This window comes from Odontomachus brunneus, unplaced genomic scaffold (assembly GCF_010583005.1).
Source record: "Odontomachus brunneus isolate Ranch 3 - 2012 unplaced genomic scaffold, Obru_v1 Obru_scaffold_034, whole genome shotgun sequence".
In the NCBI taxonomy this organism is placed as follows: Eukaryota; Metazoa; Arthropoda; class Insecta; order Hymenoptera; family Formicidae; genus Odontomachus; species Odontomachus brunneus.
Genome location: NW_022639484.1, coordinates 227107 through 245737, shown reverse-complemented (window position 1 = coordinate 245737; position 18631 = coordinate 227107). Strand labels below are relative to the sequence as shown.

The 18631-nt window shown below is 42.9% G+C and overlaps 1 protein-coding gene across 2 annotated transcripts in view; it reads right to left on the bottom strand.

Annotated features, from left to right (window-relative positions):
• LOC116843640 (Down syndrome cell adhesion molecule-like protein Dscam2) overlaps positions 1 to 18631 on the bottom strand; it is a 313414-nt gene that overhangs the window by 221796 nt on the left and 72987 nt on the right. The window contains exon 3 of one of the 2 annotated variants that reach the window (XM_032814198.1): positions 16501 to 16607. The gene's annotated coding sequence lies outside the window, so the exon portion shown is untranslated. Of the gene's footprint in view, positions 1 to 9505; positions 9917 to 16500; positions 16608 to 18631 lie in introns of those variants that run through there. The other variant, XM_032814200.1, reaches the window with a different exon arrangement.

Below are 18631 nucleotides of genomic sequence, written 5' to 3'. Positions count from 1 at the left end.
CCCCCAAATACACACACATGCACACATAGTGAGCGCGTTCACGCCAATCGATTACCGAGTTTCAGAACGCGCGTTCATTGTCGGTACAATTACGAGTTAGCGCAATATACGGTTTCAAAGGTGGATATTGTGTTTCAAAGTGACGTTGCTGTACTGTGCGGCACATAGATATTACAACAAATGGTAGCGCGTTAATTAATGCAAGCGGTACCTTCTGGCGTAAAGGAAGAGTCTGGTGGGCGCGAAGGGAGACGGGGCGAGGCGTATCGCGTCGCCATCAAAATTGCAATTAACGTATGGTAATTACGATCGGTGGTCTGGCTTTCTTCTGTCGCGCGGCTTGCGGATGAACATGAAGGTGAGGTTTCGTCGACGAATTCGCGGATCACGTCGTTACAATGCTCCGGAGAGAATGGCGCGCAAGGAGCCTTTCTATTAAATCGTTAAAGCGCTTTTGTTGCGACGGCACAATGGACAAAACACGGATAAGGGACGATGAATGGCGGAGATGTCATTTGCAGAGAGCGATGATGCACTCTCACGGTAGGTGCATTAAGGCGGTTTATGCACGCGAGGAGCATCCACTTTCGTGGCCGCTCGCGCCGTTCTTTCGCGCGCGACCGCGACACGAATAATAAAGGTGGTAAAATGCTTCAATTAATAATTAAGTTAGACACAGACGCGCGACGACAGTCCCGACAGGTTCTGCAATTATGAACAAATTTCCCGACGTCACAACGTGACCTATCGACTACTAAAATTCGTGTGTGGGCGAATTTATTGAGAGTATAAAAAATAAGGAATTATTGTGGGACTTTTCTCTCGATCTTAAAATAACATCAGAGATTGATCGAATTACTTGAAAATGTCTCAAGTTTATTATCTTCCGATATAATTCCAGTGCCTGATGAACTTCTTACAGTCACCGCCTATCTTTTGAAAATAAATTCTGAGGGGGATTGTTATTTATGGCCACAATTTGAGGGAGTAAATCAAATATAAAGAAAAGAGGAGACTGTTAGAGTAAAAGGTATTTAAGTTATAATTACATCCCTGGAGTCTTTCGAAGGTAGAGGAAGTCTGTTGGTGCGTGATTCCCAGGAGGAAGGTTTGAACAGAGGTATTTCTTATCGTTTATTTTTAATAAATTTCTACAGGGCTGTGTTGCGCGCGCGCACGGTTTACTTTCACGTTTTAACTCTTGCATTATAATGTCTCTTGTTTTTAGTTTACATCCTTCTGTAAAGAAGACAAGAGATATGCCGTGAAATCGCCTGAGAAGTCACATCAACGTCACAATTAACGCTCACTCGAATCATTTCTTACTCCGCAACCGGCGATTATAAGCAGAACCATGACCCAAAGAACGACGACGATGACGGAGGCGACGCTAAACAATCCACATTCAGCCTTAAGCTGCCTCTCGGCAGTTACGTAACGAGGTAAAAGAGAGGGAAACGTCGTTTTAACAGATTTCATGCAGACGCACGTACACGACGCGCGAGACGAGAATGAATTATCTGCGCGCGCGCTTATCAAACGTGACGAGCGCGCGTCGAATCCGCATGGATAGCGCGTCGCGTTGCTAAAGAATTATCGCCCGCTCCTTCACCGGTCACCTGCGCGAGCAATAAATCACACTTCGAGGGAGCAACTATCGCACGCGCGCGTGCGTCGTTGCATCGTACGTGGTATTTCCGGCGGATCCACTCGGACAGCCCCCGGGGCTTATTCTAATTTATATCGGCGCGAATTAAAGGATTACGTAATAAACGCGCTGAATTATGGAGTCCGATATGACTATTTCGATATATCGATCCGGCAGCAGCCGCCGCCGGGATATAAACCAGCTATAAGGGAGACTTTCGCATTGAACGAACCCGCGCCCCTGTACAGCCCTCCGCTCATACTCGGCCGGGATTAACCCCCTTTTCCGCGCGGGATCTTCGCTGATGAAGATACGGCGAAGAGAACAATTATTAGGAGAAAGATCTCAGAGGTTTGCCACTCGTTCGACAGCACTGCGAATTTAACTGTATTACTTTTAGACACTCTTCTCACGCGTTTTTTTGTAGTTTTGAAAGAACGTGCGTTTGAGAGACATGTAAATTATAATTTAATACATTTAAATGCATTATAAGCGACGTGACTTAAAGCGGTGAGAAATATGTAAAAAGAGATTCAGCGAAAATAATATACTTGGACTCGCAGTGAACTGACACTTTGGGAGTCTTTCGGAAACTCTTGGCAGATGATGATTCGCTCGAAACACGACTCGCAACACGCTCGTATGTTTGGCATTGGAATATCCAGCGACGCTAAAATCGCAGGTTTTCGTACTACGCGAACGGTGCGAATTGTTTCGCACTAAATGAAGGATGAGAAGGAATGGCCATGACTGGCAGAGAAAGGGTTAAACGCAGAACGAGACGAGCGTTCGCGTTCTCTCGTGGCGGACATAAATTGAAAACAAATTAAATCCCCGGGATGGAAGCCCTGTGTCTGTGTGTGTAATTAATGTAAAACGAATTCATAATCCCGCGTTGCGTAAACATAAAATCCCGGGTAGTGGCGATCGTTATTCCGACCGCGGCAAGTTCCGCAAAAATGCGACGCGGAATTACGTTTCTCCTAATTTTCAATCCCTGTGACCCATGATAATCGGTCGATTGATTAAATACACCCTCCGCCACGTTTCAATGCGTCTCCTTCCGTCCGCAGCCTCTTTGACGAATTTCACGTTGATTTTCCATTAATAAAATTTTTGTTTGGACGTCCATCTACTTGACAACATTTTAAAATGCGCGATCGTTAAAGATTTTAATAATTAAAACGTAAATCTCGAGATTCATTAGACATAAAGCGATTATAGTTAAACTTATTCCACTCGAAATCTTTCGTTGAAACTATAATTCCAGGTTGAATTTTCCCAATACACTTTATGCTGAATTTTAAATAGTTGCGACAAATGAAAATGTTCTTGCGGGCTTATATTTAGAAATCACCGCGAGAAACGTTCTTAGAGATAAGATCGAACATCACTTTGTTATTAATTGTTTAGTGCTTCGGGGCTCGTCGCGACAGAACATCCTCGTTGAGCAGGTATCGATTTCGAATTGCCGAAGTAATTCCACTAAAGGACTCCATCGTGAGAGTGAAGGAGAAAGAGAGCCGTCCCGTATAAACTTTTCATAAATCGTCAAATTAGGTCACAGCGCGCCACGAGATGATATAAACGCTCGGTCCGGTATCAGCGATGTTACACATGGCGTTATAAAAAACGCGACGCGCACACGTGCCCCTTTTTACACGATCCCAATTGAAATGGTTAGTTATGCACGTGCGTGCGTACGTATGTGCATACGTACGTGCGCGCGCGGAATTCGCTTTGGGCTCAACGTGAGCAACAAAAACGCGCGTCGCGTAATTCCACGCGACCTATATTCTAATAAACTATTCGTTTGACGCATTCACCTCCTTTTTAAAGGGTCTCTGTTCCCCCTTCTCTCTCTTTTTTTCTTTTTGTTTCTGCCATTATCTCTCTCTTTCTCTTTTTATTTCTCTCTCTCTCTCTCTCTCTCTCTCTCTATTTCGCCCCGAGGATGTAACATCGATCCGCGCCGTCTAGTCTGTTCGGGGAATCTCTCGTTCGCGTCCATTTGCGCGCGGCTCTCTTTTAATCCGTGCGAGCAGGCGCGCGACGGAACTCTCGCCGGGTATTAATGGATATCCTATCGCCGACACTTTTTCGTGTAATTTCATGATTCACGTGTTAATTAGCGCGTCGGTAATTACGCACGCCATTCACGCTGCACGGCCGGGACGGCGCGGGATTTTTAAGAGGAGCGAAGAACACGAAGAAAAAGAACATCGCGCATACCTCCGCGGTCGATGCGTGCGTCCTTAAATATTCACAGACGAGAAATTGGCCGGGATATTCCGCGAGAAATGCGTAATGCCGCAGGGGGTGTTCCATTATGCTATTAACGCGCCCTCGTGATAGAATTTAGCGACATAGTTAGACACTCTTATCCTAATGTTCGCCTGTCAAAGGGATGCTGTCGCTCGGGATTTCCGCGACGTGGCTTAAATTTTAGGGTCTGGAAGAAGGGCTGGAAGTTAGCACGACGTGGTTTAACCCCTATACGTATCATGTCTAACTATTAAGTGGCTTAATCCCTTAGAGAGGGGGAGATATAGATATATAATCTAAATCCTTCCGAATCTTCTCCAAAATTATAATGCGAGTAGAAGCAATTAAATGACATTTGACCAGAGTAGATACACACTTCGAACGTCGTCACGAGAATACGATCGCGTTTAAATAAATACAATTACACGTTCATCGCATTCGATAATTCTCAATCGTTGATCATGTTTCGCTTAGATGATCGCTGAAAGTGTTTTCAGGGAGCGCAACATTCGATGGCATCACGGTTAAATCCCGAGATAATTCGTCGGATTATTCATATTCTCTCCCGTGAGATCTGCGCAAACTTTCCGTGGTAGAATCCAACGGAAGCGGATACGGGGCTACGCGGGACTGCTGAAACAAGGGGAAACGGAAACGCGCACGGAGAGGGAGAAAGAGAGAGCGAGAGGGTGGAAGAGACGGTGAAAGAAAGACAGAGAGAGAGAAAGAGAGAGAAAGAAAGAGGAAGAGAAGAGACCGAGTTTTGTCGCTTCTTACGGGACGGGCAGTAAAAAGGGGAGCGACGCGGGGAAATTCTTTCTTGGAGTGGCTGGTTAAGAAGTTTTATGAGATCCTGGAATCTGCGGAATGCTGAGAGGTTAATCAATTTTGCGCGGCGTTTCGTCGTCGTTTCGTCGTCTCTCGTGACGCGTTTGTCACTCTCGTTGGACGCACGACCGTTTTCACGGCGAGTCCAACCGGAACAAGCTAAAAAAGGATTACCGCTTTGAACGTCGGATCCGGCGACTTATGCCTCTCTGATTAAGATCGCTCGCATTGAACGAGTATTTCCTTTTGCCGAGTACGGGAGCATTTTACCGCGGTGAACAAGTCACCGATAGAGAGACGAGTTTACGCGCTCGAAACTGGAAGCGATACGCGTCGAGACCGTTTCAGATTCTTATTTCTTGAGAAGAGAGCCGTCCAAGAAATTTCCCCCCTCTGCAGCGAGAGGTCAATTCGCCGATAAAGTTCTCGCATAAAACGCGCTGTGAGATCCTCTGACATTCGCTGCGTTAAATGAAACTGATTTCCACGCTGGAAATAAAGCCGGGATCGCGAAGTTTCAATGGAATTTCGCGTCTTCGGTCAATTCCGAGTTTATTTCTGACTGAAGTTCTTAATATAAAAAGTCATTTATATTGATATAGATGTCATAATTAATCTTTCAGCTGAGAAGAGTTTGTACACATATTTACCTACAAATTAATTAAACGTTTCAATCGTATGCGTTCGCAAAAAATATTATTGTATTTCACTTCTAAATAAGAAATTGAGGCCAATATCGTGAATTGGAAGCATGTCTCGCGTAAGAGATAAAAAATGAACGTTTTCGCATTTCTACTATCACAAAAACGTAGAATCGCGGGTATAATGATCGCGAGTCGCGAGACCGTCAATCGCGAGAAACGTGGAACGGTTAAAGCAATTAACGCAGCGGCCGCCGCCAAGCCTCTAATTTTTTCGACGCTAAAAATAGCTAACAGAATCCCTTTCGAGCTCTCAAAATTCGATTTCTCTCACGAAGCCGCGCTGCACCGCGCGCGCGGCCGCAAAACGTTATTTTCGTGTCCGCGCGAACCATTCGTGCGTTCCTCCGAATTCGCATTTAATGAAAAAATACCGCGAGCGTCTCTACGCGAAACACGCGTTATATATCCCGATAGCAACGATAAACAGAAAATACTTTACAGGTTTACGAGCGAGAACGACGGCATCGGCATCGCGTGTCGTTATAGCGGAGCTGTCAAACATTCCGCGAAAAATTCGGTAAATTACGTGGGATTTCAGCGATGCGGAAAATGAACGACTGACATGGCTATGATATCACGGATTTTCGAAGGAAATTCTGAAAACCGCTGTTACTGTTAGACAGCGTGAATGACGACCAGATTGGTAATAATTGGCATAATGAAAAGAATAAAATGTGTTGTGAGATATCATCGCGAAGTCGCCGATATCTCGTGGAAAATGATTGTTCACGTGGAAAATACGTTTTTGACACAAAATATTTTAACTCTAATTCTAGAATTCTAATAATGATGATTTTGAATCTCTCCCCGATGGGGACTGTATGTAAACTTTACAGTAACTTTAGACACATAAACGAAATTCACGAAATTCAGCAACGTTAAGTCCTTTATGACTAATCAAATTACACTCATTTGTCAAATATTGCAACATAAAATGGCGAAATAAAAAAATACGAAAAGAATGATTAAACATCTTTCCAAACAACACGTTATATTAAATGTAACATGAATGTAACCTTTGATGAAATTTGCTGCTACATTAATACAACAAAATATTAACATTACTGTATGATGTAAATTTAGTAATTGATTCAATATTAATTAATTTATATTATATTTACTTAATTAATTTATAGTATATTTACTTCATATGTTAAAAGATTGTATAATTAAAAGGATTGTAAAGTCTCCATCATCAATTGTCTCATATATCGCGGTAATCATGAAAGTCTACTTGGGTCTGTTTTGTATGAGAATTGTACAAATTTTCTCGGCGAATCTAACGAATAAGTTTGTTTTTAATTTAACCACATCTACATATATGCTCAAAAACGAGATATTAGCTGCACTTGTTTCGATGAACAAGGTGTATCTCTCTATGTGTGTGTATGATTCGCGCAGCTGAGTATCTCTTCGCTGAGAATTACGTATATTAACCACATCTCTTGATGGTAACACATCAAACACACGCTAAAATACATCTCCGCCCTGACAAATTGTCGCTCGAGTAGTTGCGTACTCACGCCCGACGAGATGTTTAAAGCTTAAAACCGGGTTATTGAGTCCACTCCAGTTTTCGGCGGAAGGATTCTGGGAGTCGGGCGGGCTTATTTTCGTGTGCGCGTGTATTTTATTCACGCGCGAAGATTCGGGGCAAGAACAGAAAGCAGGAGAGCTCTCTCGCCGAGCGTAAACCAGGGAGTGATTTCGCGGGGATACGCTTTTGAAGGTAAATAACCGACGAGGCGCCGAAGGTATCGACGATCGTAAAAGCGCGCGGAAATACGAGCAGGCGGCTGTAAATACAGCCTTGGGCAAAGTATGCGATATCTTTAGTAAATTGCGCTAAGTCGAGGAAATACAAAACGCGCCAGTTATTAACAGATAACGCGATGGGATTTTAACGCCAAACGCCGTGTCGCTCGTCGTGAATTAATATTGTTCTTGTTGTGCATACTTTGCTTGCAATCACATTAGAAAAATAACACTTTAACATAATGGAAGAAGGACGTTAATAAAGTAAAATCACTCGTTATTAGTTAGCAACCGACTCGAATAATAATTGTTTTAATCCGCAGTGACGTAAATGTAACATTTGCATTATTAATGGCATCAACTCATATGACCAGAGAACACAGCACAGATTCAATGATCATACAGCACTGATTCCATTAACATAAATTAGAACACACGATAAATGTTTAAAACATGACACGAGTGTATCTCAATACCACACATCATGGACTATCGCTACTTTCGGACTAGCCGCAATTTATTAAAAGCTTTTTTCGAGTTTTCACAATATAGTAAGAGTTTTTAAGGATAATTTATTGCTTTTCTCCCCAAAAGTTCCAGCAGTTTTGGCTGTAAGGTGGACGTGGCATAAATCGCCGAGCGGAGCCGCTCGGAATAATAAAAATTATCGAGCAACTATTTTCGCGACCGAGTTGATGGAGAGGAGACAGAATTGGGAGCGAAAACGAGCGCTGCCTCTGACATTAATTAATCATCCGCGAGCGGCCGAGTTACTCGAGTCTGATGAATTATCACCACCTGAAGAGAGCCAGCCGCGATATATACGAGCCGCCGTATCTGCCCGCGATAATTCTCTTTATCCGAACGCCACTGGGGTCGGCGATTTCGCTAACGATATTCGTACACGCGTAGCGTAATTAATTTGCAGTATCGCCGCGGCGGCTGGGAACAAACGTTTAATTCGTGCGTCGACGAGATCTTTCGTTTTCAAGAACAAGGGACTTCACGCTACGTTTCTTCGTCGGTGCAAGCTACAGTTGATTAGTTAGCGCGATAATGAGAAAGGGGCGCGCGTTGGAATTATGAGCATGGAATACTCGCGAGGTACGATGATGTTTGACACGCGAGTGTCATTAAGAGACCCATTAAAGCTGCACGTTCACATAACACCTTTAGGCAAAAAGCGTGATTTCACTATAAATCTTTCATCCAAATGATGTGTGGGAATGACGATATTGGCACGGTTGTACGCAGCGCTAAATTACAGAGCAAAATTGAACTTGGGTTATACAAAAGGGATTTTACTATTTATTTAATTGATTTAGTGATGCGCGCGCATGTAATTTCTTTTAATGGCTTTTAAAAAATAACCTGAACATCGAAAGAAACGTTTTTAGGTTAGAATACGGTATAAATGCAAAGAGGTGACAATTTTCATTTAAAGAATGTTCGAGGGGAAATGACAAACATACGTGAAAAAAATCTTATATCTTCATTTGTGTTATTAAACGTGATAGAAAAGGAAGAACAGATGAAATAAAGAGTGTCTGTAATAATTGCGTTATAAAATCCAAACTGTAGAGAGAGAGAGAGAGAGAGGAGGATAGAGAGAGAAAGAGTATAGACATATCGATATGTCGAAGCACCTGCTACCACAACGTGCATTTATTGACATCGTGAGTACAATTCTCTCAATACCGCTCTTTATGGAAGATCGAACGAGTTAAAATCGAATAATACTTGAGAGAAATGCGATTCAACGGAAGATGTTGCAACGAGTGCTCGTAGACACTTGTTCACGTATTGAGGCACAATGATCGAGACGTGATTCGCCGCACTAACGAAAGCTTTAACTGTGAAAAATTATACACGAACATGCAAACGCGGCAAAGAGTAAATTAATATGAAACTGATCTCTAAATCAACATCAATATCTTTGTTTTGCTATGATACATCTAATATCTACAATAATACCTTCTCAATCGAGATATTTCCCTCTCGATTTATATAGCTTATAATTATTCCTATATTATTGACTTCATGACCAACTAAGAAGCGCTGAATAATGATGAAGATAACGATCTTGGATATACTGGCATTAATATCGCACTTTGAATCTCATTTTCCCCTCTCTCTTCTCCCTCTCCCTCCCTCCCCCTCTCTTTCTCTCTCTCTCTAATATACACGATCATTAACGTAACGCGCCTTCCTTTCTTCCACAGCTCTAAGATCGCGTGCATATTGCCGGGAGAAAGGGCGATATGCACGCGACTGGACATCCTACCGCGAATGATCTTTCACGTACATTGTTGCCTTCGAAGATCCCGGCCAGCATGATAATCGCCAGCTGAAGTGTGTCACGTGCCAGACTCGAACAATACGGCTCTCCCGATCCGTTTCAAGAGACCGGCTCCGAAACTTTTTCACTGAAAGGTCCGTCCGTCGTTTCACAGGTCGTCGTCGTCGTCGTCGTCGTCGTCGTCGTCGTCGTCAAACCGAAGAAAGACTGCGAGAAAGAGGGCGAGGGTAACCGAGGGGGAACAACCGAAACCGGAGATTAAGTGAGTGCGTGCGCGTGTACGTGCGTCCGATCGTGCGTGAGACCACTTGGAGAACACCTTGGAGCAGGTCGCGAGCAGGTTGACACCTTCAGGGAGGAGATCGCGCGCAGAACTGACACCTCACGCGCGCGGTCCAGCTACCCTCAGCATCCAGCGGTGGCGGCGGTCGAGGGGGATGAAGCCGAGCACGCGCGAAATTCCACCCCCCTCGCTTTCCGCCTCCTGCTGCCTGCAGCCACCCGTCCGACCAACCACCACCCAACCCCCATCCGCCCCCTCTCCTCCTCACGTCGCGTCCTCTCTCATCCCTCCGGCTTTCCTCTCCTCGGTCAACCTCTGCCCTGCTATACTCCGCGCTTCTGTTTCGTGCCGAATTCGCGCCATCGTCCACGGAATTCGACTTCACCCTTCGCCGCTCACCGGCGGCGTCTGTATTAACCCTTCCGTTCCGCGACGTGGAGCACGGGTTATGAATATAGTGTAGTTTTTGTTTCCGTGTGTGTGCGGGCCGCACATACGGGCACACAGTTTTAGCGTCGAATGAAAAGGACTTGGGCTCGCTTCGTCGAGTAGTAAGCAAATGATAAGTGATCTGTCTTGGTTTTCCTTCGAAATAAACAAAAACGGACACGTGTGTTAACCGTTAATTAGTTTACCAAGACACTGGTATAACCAGGCCTTAATGCTCCTGAAGAAAGCAATATAGGCATTCATTGTGACGGACGTATCTTTGCTCTTTTCGTTTATAATGATCATATTTATAATAGATGCGAAGGGCGCATTATTTTTTGGAGGTTTCTACGCAAGTCTCACGGCAACTAATGTTTTTTTTCTAGATATTTAAGGAGGTGATAATTTGGCAGCGTCTTCAAATACAGCGATACAGTTACATAATTTTACACGAACGATTGCCAAGTTTTTAAGCTTTGCCCATATCTGCCCATTTAGTTTTCCTTTCGACGACTCTATCCCGCCTTAATTAGCAAACTCACTGCAGACCCGGAAAGAGTTTGAGAAAGCAAAATTAGAGAGGAAACTCCGCAATTACTATATCTTCCCGTGCCGCGTGATTGTTTGCTGAACTCAACGACTTTTTGCGAGGGTCGCCGCGACGTGATGTAGTTACAGCGAAGAGAACATGCACATAATTTCGCGTTAAACATTAGCGCCCGCCCTGATTAATTGTAATTAATAACGACATTCGTCCTCGCGCGGCGGGATGCACCTTTTTTTTTTTTTTTTCAAATGGCGCAAATTTATTTTTCATTTTTCCACTCTCCGCATCTCGCCTCCAACTATTACCCACTGGAGTGGTCGACATTTATTACGACCTCTTTGTAATTGTCCAAAATGAAAACGCAAAGTTGCCCGAGCGAACGAGAATTCAGCGCCAAGTAATTACGCCGCACAATCGCACGAATATTGCACTTTGGTTCAACTTAGGAAAAAAAAATTTACACCGAGCTTCCCGTTGGGTTAAAAAATTTAATTTCCACGAAGGTATTTGTGTCTTGCCCGCTTCTAGCCGTAAATTGAGGAGGACGAGCGCGACCACGCGATTGCGCCGGCACAGCGTACATAATTATTGGGTCGTAAGATGTTCAAAGTCGCGCGGTAAGCGCAAGGCGAATTTAACTTTCGGGCAACATTCCAACGGCTGTTGCGTTAAGACAGATTAACACCGGGTGAGAAAGAAATATACGCACTTATCAGACTGATGTAAGTTCGCGAGAGTTAATCTCCAGCGACCTTAAACATCTGGCGGCAGAGCTGGAGTGGCTGTACGGGAACGAACACGCGCGAAATTTCACCCCTGTGCGCCCTTCGGCGAGAGTAGCCCCTTTACGGCCCTATTTCGTCCATACGAGCACCTCGCACCTACAAAGGGCGTCGAGAGCGGCTGGCAACCCTCCCTAATAATTATCAGGCAATGGGGGCCATATTGCGCGAGCCGATGACCCAACGTCATGGAATATTTAAGCGAGTCGCGTAAGCCAGACCGCCTCAAAACCTAATTAATATATGTACCGGGAAAGACATGGCATTACCGCGTTGCCATTAAGTATCGAGCGGTGGATCGTAAATTTTTAACACGAGTTTGACAAAGAGATGCTACCACTTCGCTCAAGTTCCTCGTAGTTTTTCCCCCTACCGCTATTTTGTCATTATCAATTTATTTTCCCGTAGATTAGAGCAACGATAGAAACTGCACGGAGAAAATAGTATGGTTAGGCACGCGCGTAATGACGATATCCAGTTGCTCCAACTAGAATGTATTTGTATGGTAGATGTCGACCCAATCGATTTTTGGCTGCACCACTACATTGATATAGTTGATGCACCAAAGTAACTGAGCCACGTCAACCACACACGTCATACACACTGCCATCGCACAAAGATAACTGGGGCGATGCAACTATGCTGCTCGTAACAAAATATTTCTAGTTACGTGTCTTTTCTTTACATGTATGTCAATCAGGCTTTGCGATAGTTTAACGAAAAGTCTGTTCAGGCACCTTCGCGGAGTGTCACGCCTGCGCGCATCTGACTGATTTACTCAGCGCGTCTCCCCGGGAAATTTTACCTTGAGATAAGGCAATTTTTCCAGCTTAGCGCGTTTCCCATCCGGTGAGGAGTGAGACAACTTCTCGGGTACCTTTCGGACTTCTCGCAGCCTTCGGAGAGGTTAAAAACCGGCAGAATCGGAGCCACTCTCGGCAATCGGGCGATGCGATTTCATTTTCGTCATAGCCACGTATCAGATGGTCCGGTCGCATGCGCACGGACACGTAGGTGCCGCCCTGTAATTAACCGGGCGCTGCCGACCTACAATAATTACCCGGTAACGGGGTGGATAGGGGCCGCGGGGGAGGAAGGCGGAGGAACGCGCACGTTGCGTTGCGTTACGTTGTGTTGTGTCACGTTGCGTAGCGCTGCATTGTGACCGATAACCCCGGCCGCAAGATTAACTATTTAAACGCGCAATCGCGAGTGTGTCAGTCTCGATTATGTTTCCACGAGACGAGTCGACAAATAAAGCCGACCGCGCGTTACTCCGATTTAACGAGCTCGCGACACTCCTTTGTCTGTTCCATCCTTGTATTTCCGTTCCTCTTTACGCGACTGTAAAAATATTTAATATTATCGACGATAAAGGCGTGTGTGCGCGCTTGTGCGCGCGTACAGTGGATTGCAAAACGGTTCCATAAATAAATTTTATATATCAAGTTGCGCGAGTTCACTGAATTGTTAAAATTGCTAGTCAACGATTTGCTCGATAATTAATTTATTATTCATTGCTATTATCATGAAATATTATTAGTATTATTAATATTTATTATGACTCAGTGTTTTATTATTATTACGTAAGCTTGTCTTAGTAGTGACTTTGAATTTGCGGCAGTTTGGTGTGCCGCCAACCTCACTGTGTCGAGACCGTTTTGCAACCCACCGTACACGCGATCCACCCATATCACGGCTCGAAGAATGTAAACAGTTATAATGGTCCTTTAAAGTCTTCGGCGCGCACCGAACTTGCGCCATAAAGCGCGTCGTAAATCCCTTACTGGCTCTATTCGGAACGGTTACTTCGAATTACCGCCGGATTCGACCCGAACACGCGCTTAGAATTTTGACATGGCACTGCGCGAACGAGAGCTTCAGCGGCAAGCTCGCTCCGCGTCAGCGCGAAATGGCGGCAATTAACGCAGGTGGGAATATTAAAAACGTCATTAGCGTGCGTGGTAATTGCGCGAACGCCGCAGCGCCCGGCCGCCTTAAACGGTTGTTAATAGCTTCCTTCGGCGACATAATTTACAATTTCCCGCGCATCGATATACGACAAAATTACGGCGTGCTCGTGTCTATTTGCGCGACGCAAATAATCGATGTTAAACGCACGCGATTAAACAGAGCCGCCCTTGCCAGACCTTGTTTTGCGCTGAATGCATATTATGCCGATTCCAAAAGTGTCCGTTCCAGCCGTGAATATTCTTTGCGCGCGACGCGACTCAATAGCGGACGGTGCGGAACTCAAATACAGGTGAATGAGATTCGTTCGGATTGTTATCGATTGGGACTGAAATTCCAGCGAATAACAGGGCGCCACATTGTGTCATTAGTCCGCCCACGCACGAACGATTTTAACATTATGTCTCCTCTGCGAGTGATAAATATACCCGTGCAATCTGAATACTCGTCAAACGTAACGGCACTAAAACCGACCAACACTTCATGTTTTTCCGGCAATACGCCTTGCATATTTATGACTTTTAAAAATATAAAATAAAGGCACCATATATTTTGATTAATCGTTAAAGACACATCCGCGCGTTAGGTTGTCAGCATTTTCTCTTCCTATTTCGCACTATTCAACTGTGTACGCTAATGTTATTTGGATGATTATCAACCCCCTAGAGAACTTAAACATCACCTTAAACATCACAGTTACAAGTTATGTAAACCCTAAACATGAGTAAATTTTACAGAGCGTATTTTCATTTGCTCATATCTTCTAGAAAGGTAATCCATCCTTTTCTTAATCAGTCCTTTATTTTTAACCATTAAGAACATCGAGGAATATAAATCTATATTTTTGCAATGAATAAAGTTGAAAAACGTTATAAATAAAAAAGACATGCTTTTAAAAGCGGCCACGTTTGAAAAATTGATCTGGCTAAATTTTACTTATATTTAGGATTCTGGGACTAAAATATTACATTTTTGTAATACCTGAACTCTTTTAGTCTTTAATTACATCTCGCGGATAATCACTTCGAGATAATTTGAGGCCGATTGCGCTTCCAGATGCTTCCGCGGCTAAAAAATTGCTGAGAAAAATGAGGCGCTCGTCAGCGACGTGGAAATTCGCACGGAGAAAGGAGAGGCAGGAGAGGAAGGGCGGCGAGGAGGATGTCAGTGTGAAAACAATAAACATCGGAAAATCCGCGGATCGAATCAGCAGGCGAGTCTCCGAGGACCGCGAGATTAAAATGCATCCACCCGGCCGCAGGACCGTCTGTGTCTGCGAGGTGGAGGCAAAGTCTCCAGCAATTATCGCGGAATTCAGCCGATCGTTACCCGTTTCCCTCCGAGAACCACGACCGATTGTCTGAAGCAGACCGAATGCAAAAGGAGGGCAAAAAAGAAAGAGAAAAAGAAGGGGTAAAGGAGGAGGGGACGGGAGTGAGATCGACAAAGAAGACGAAGTCGCGCGACGGTTAGAAGAGCAAAAGAAGCGATTCCGACGGTTACCCGCAACGGAGACACCTAGAAACCATCGACAGCAGGCTAAGGGGTGGTGGACGAGATAGAGAATAGCGTAAAGGGAATAAGAAAAAAGCGAGGATGGAGTACGCCGCGAAGACGCGAGCGAGACACACAGAGAAAGGAAAAGATGAAGAGACAGAGAGAAGCTGGTGTCTTTAAAGCGTCAGCTCGTCGTGCGGATTCTTTTCTCTCGCACGAATCACGATACGTTTAACTCTATAAACGCTTGCAAATTTATATTTTTAAAATACACGCAAATGTAAATAATGGCACATAAATCATTTTTATGTAGAGAAAAGTTTGATGTGAATTATATCGTCGGAAAAATATGTAATTTAATTTCGCTCCACATTCCATCAAATAATCATCCTTCTCTGCTCTGTTAATCGTATTTCTTGTTTGTTTTGTTTTAACTTGTTTATTTTTCTTTTTTACTTTTAATTTATTATATTAATTTATTATATTGTGTGCCGAAAAGATAATTCCCGAAAGGATAAATAAATAAGTGAAATGAAACAGAATAACCCTCGTACTATGAAAAATATTTTATATTTAACGTTTATTATCATATTTTTTGTACGAAAATTTCTATTATGTAAGAAACTAGTATATGGAAATATAAAGTTGTAAAATTATTTATATCAGTATAACTAGTATATGGAAATATAAAGTTGTGAAATTATTTATATCAGTATGAAACAATATGTTACTAAATATTAATTAAATTTAATCACAATAATCAATGAGTCATTTCCATGCAATTTGCGGCTAATTGGCGAGAGACCGATTTTCTTTTCTTTTCTTATCAAGTGCCAAAAGTATACGCAAAAAAAAAAGAATTAACCGGCGGAGCTAAAATATAACTGTGGCGACAAAGATGTATTATTGAATGGGTACAGCTGATGTCATTGCTACCGAAACTAAATTTAAACTTTATCGCTACGACAACAAATATTCGCTGCTAGATAAAAAATTCACAGTACTAAAAATAGATAAAAATATCCGTTACTATTATTATTCCGCTCTTTTCTTAAATTGCACATTATATTCGTCCAAAAAATATAAAACTGATACTTCGCAAATCTAAATCAAAATTCCTCATTGATTTTTAATTGTTGATTGACGATTGAAGATTGGAACTTGACCAATTGGAACAAAGCAAGCCAAGGCTGAAGCTTGTTGATTCGTTAAAATCTAATCTTTAATTGTCAATCGTCAATCGCCAATCGCTAGTATGATTTGGCCTTTAAAGCCGGTATCACACTAGCGATTGGCGATTGACAATTAAAGATTAGATTTTAACGAATCAACAAACTTCAGCCTTGGCTTGCTTTGTTCCAAATGGTTAAGTTCCAATCTTCAATCGTCAATCATCTATCGCCAATCGCTAGTGTGATTTTTGATTGTAAATTAGTAATTAACGCTCACTTTTCAACACAAACACATAGATAAAAATGTTTCTTGTACTTACATAATTACGCCACTTGATCCTTATTCCTCAGAAGAACGATTTCATGTCCATCGAAAGCGCGATGATCTCCCCTTTCCCATGACTTACGTTTCAGGTCACTACGACGTCTGCAAGTAGAGTTATTGATAATTATGTCGATCCGCGTTTTAGATCACTCGGCGTTATCGCCGCAAGGGGTCGTTAAGGCCAAATCACACTAACGATTGGCGATAGATGATTGACGATTGAAGATTGGAACTTGACCAATTGGAACAAAGCAAGCCAAGGCTGAAGCTTGTTGATTCGTTAAAATCTAATCTTTAATTGTCAATCGTCAATCGCCAATCGCTAGTATGATTTGGCCTTTAAAGCCGGTATCACACTAGCGATTGGCGATTGACAATTAAAGATTAGATTTTAACGAATCAACAAACTTCAGCCTTGGCTTGCTTTGTTCCAAATGGTTAAGTTCCAATCTTCAATCGTCAATCATCTATCGCCAATCGCTAGTGTGACTTGGCCTTTACACAACGCGTGAATAGAACGCGACTACTGCTTCCGGTGAGTCGCCTTGCGCTTTAAGTACACCTCGGCTCGCTATCCCCACTCCGCGGCTCAGCGATAAGCATTGCGCACCGCCCACTTGTTCGCTACGGCCATGCGGTCATTCACCTTATTTTAGGAGCATAAAGCGGAAAGCACACACTCTTGCATAAAGGCATAATTTTAGAGCATATATACATGGAGGAGGAATGCTAGCACGAAAGTGTGTCCAACATGTGTGCGAGAGAGAAAGCTATACGTTTCTATTCGTCCTCTGTGCGTTAGAGTTGACAGGTTAGGTTAGGTTATAGAGTTGACAGAGGATAAAAGTTATTTATTTTCTTCTCATAGAGTTCTGAGAATTTTTTCAGAATTTTATATTATAACTTTCTAATACTTTAAGAAAATGCAAGAAAACGCAAGAAAATGCAGTACTAAAAAGTTAATACAAAATTCTGAAAAAATTATCCGAGCTCTACGAGAAGAAAATAAACAATTTTTATCTCTTGCTATTTTTCGGTAAAGTTGGTAGAATTTAAGTAAAAAAATATTTAAATCAATAATTTTGTAGTCCAGCAACAACTGACGTATGTTGGCGCATGCGCACAGAGGATGAATAGGAATGTATACCTTTCTCTCTCATATCTTGGGCATACTTTTGATCTACAGGAGGCATACGCAACTCCCCCTACATATATATATATATATATACAGGGTGTAACAAAAGTATCAGTACCCCTAAATAAATTTCCAGGATCGCATTTTTCGAGAAAATCATTCAGACAAAAGTTGCATAGTTTTGACCTAGCAATTCGATGGTGACCTTGTCTTTGACCTCGAAATCATTTTTCGAGGTCATATCAAGGTCAACTTTTTTTTTAATGGAAACCCCCATTTTTTATTCCAGAATCGGAAAGAGCGGGAAAATTTACATTCAGATATGTATTTGACCCATGGGTCCAAGGGACCCCTCAAGGTCATTTCAAGCTAACATTATTTGAGCATAGTAATGAATCACGAGGCAGGTGGCTTGGTGAGAAACGTTTTAGACAAAAGATTTAAGGTTTTGACCAAGCGATTAGATGGTGACCTTGTCTTTGACCTTGAGGTCATTTTTCGAGGTCATTTCCGTTTAAAAGTTCAAAGTTGACCTTGAAAAGACTTCTCAGGATGTGTCAAAGGTCGAAGTCAAGGTCACCAATGAATATCCCGTTCGAAACCCTACAACTTTCGTCCAAAACATTTATCTCGAACATTAAAAAAAAAAGTTGACCTTGAAATGACCTCAAAAAATGACCTCGAGGTCAAAGACAAGGTCACCATCTAATCGCTTGGTCAAAACCTTAAATCTTTTGTCTAAAACGTTTCTCACCAAGCCACCTGCCTCGTGATTAATTACTATGCTCAAATAATGTGAGCTTGAAATGACCTTGAAGGGTCCTTTGGACCCATGGGTCAAATACATATCTGAATGTAAATTTTCCCGCTCTTTCCGATTCTGGAATAAAAAATGGGGGTTTCCATTAAAAAAAAAGTTGACCTTGATATGACCTCGAAAAATGATTTCGAGGTCAAAGACAAGGTCACCATCGAATTGCTAGGTCAAAAC